The sequence below is a fragment of the Bombina bombina genome, chromosome 5, assembly GCF_027579735.1.
Source record: "Bombina bombina isolate aBomBom1 chromosome 5, aBomBom1.pri, whole genome shotgun sequence".
NCBI classification, from domain to species: Eukaryota; Metazoa; Chordata; class Amphibia; order Anura; family Bombinatoridae; genus Bombina; species Bombina bombina.
In genome coordinates this window covers 41,552,989-41,554,684 of record NC_069503.1, presented here as the reverse complement: position 1 = coordinate 41,554,684, position 1,696 = coordinate 41,552,989, and the positions used below count along the sequence as shown (strand labels likewise).

General features: G+C 40.2%; 1 protein-coding gene across 1 annotated transcript in view; it reads left to right on the top strand.

Moving 5' to 3' along the window:
• The first annotated feature begins 455 nt into the window (after positions 1-455).
• LOC128659793 (gastrula zinc finger protein XlCGF8.2DB-like) overlaps positions 456-1,696 on the top strand; it is a 49,568-nt gene continuing 48,327 nt past the window's right edge. The window contains exon 1 of the mRNA XM_053713364.1: positions 456-476. The gene's annotated coding sequence lies outside the window, so the exon portion shown is untranslated. The remainder of the gene's footprint in view (positions 477-1,696) is intronic.

Genomic DNA, 1,696 nt, shown 5'->3' with positions numbered 1-1,696 from the left:
TGTTAATAATATATAGTGTGTAACTGTTATGTGCTAGTGTTAATAATATATATTGTGTAGCTGTTATGTGCTAGTGTTAATAATATATATTGTGTAACTGTTATATGCTAGCGTTAATAATATATATTGTGTAGCTGTTATGTGCTAGTGTTAATAATATATATTGTGTAACTGTTATCTGCTAGTGTTAATAATATATATTGTGTAACTGTTATGTGCTAGTGTTACTAATATATATTGTGTAACTGTTATCTGCTAGTAAAGAATATAACAGGGACAATGTGCTCAGTTTCTGTCATTCTTATGAATTTGCTGCATTACCTGTTAATAAACATCCAACTTGTTTTTTAAATAATGGCACATTTTCTTTTTGCCTGGTTGGCTGCTGCTTGACATGTGACTTTTTAGGGTGTTTCTGGGAACTGTAGTTTTCTATCTCTCCTCCCCTTATTTACTTCCTGTACATCTGCAGCTGGGTGAGTGAGTCGGGCTGTGTGTATTGTGTAATTATAAGTTTGTGTTTATTTCTGAACTGCTGAAAAATTATCAGTTGTTATAAATGTTGTCCTTTTAGTGCATGTTATTTACCTGCTTGTGCCAGGCAATGAGATAGTTTATTATATAGATTATTGTAGGGTTGCCACTTCAGCCATGTTTTCCTAAACACATATGAGTTACACATGCTGCAGGGAGGAACTTGTATTACGTTTCTGGACAGCACTATTTATATTCCTCCCTGCACACCCTGTAGCATGTGTAACTTAAGTGTTCTGTATTTTAAGGGATGGGTGGTAGCCTGTTAGTGCATTTTAAAGGGTTATAAACTCTCTGCTGCACTCTGTGCTAATGAAGGGTTAATACACACTGTGCTGCTCTTTGTGCTAGTGAAGGGTTAATACACACTGTGATGCTCTCTGTGACAGTGAAGGGTTAATACACACTGTGCTGCTCTCTGTACTAGTGAAGGGTTAATACACACTGTGCTGCACTCTGTGCTAATGAAGGGTTAATACACACTGTACTGCTCTCTGTGCTAGTGAAGGGTTAATACACACTGTGCTGCTCTCTGTGCTAGTGAAGGGGTTAATACACACTGTGCTGCTCTCTGTGCTAGTGAAGGGTTAATACACACTGTGCAGCTCTCTGTGCTAGTGAAGGGTTAATACACACTGTGCTGCTCTCTTTGCTAATGAAGGGTTAATACACACTGCAGCTCTCTGTGCTAGTGAAGGGTTAATACACACTGTGCTGCTCTCTGTGCTAGTGAAGGGTTAATACACACTGTGCTGCTCTCTGTGCTAGTGAAGGGTTAATACACACTGTACTGCTCTCTGTGCCAGTGAAGGGTTAATACAAACTGTGCTGCTCTCTGTGCTAGTGAAGGGTTAATACACACTGTGCTGCTCTCTGTGCCAGTGAAGGGTTAATACACACTGTGCTGCTCTCTGTGCCAGTGAAGGGTTAATACAAACTGTGCTGCTCTCTGTGCTAGTGAAGGGTTAATACACACTGTGCTGCTCTCTGTGCTAGTGAAGGGTTAATACACACTGTGCTGCTCTCTGTGCCAGTGAAGGGTTAATACACACTGTGCTGCTCTCTTTGCTAATGAAGGGTTAATACACACTGTGCAGCTCTCTGTGCTAGTGAAGGGTTAATACACACTGTGCTGCTCTCTTTGCTAATGAAGGGTTAATAC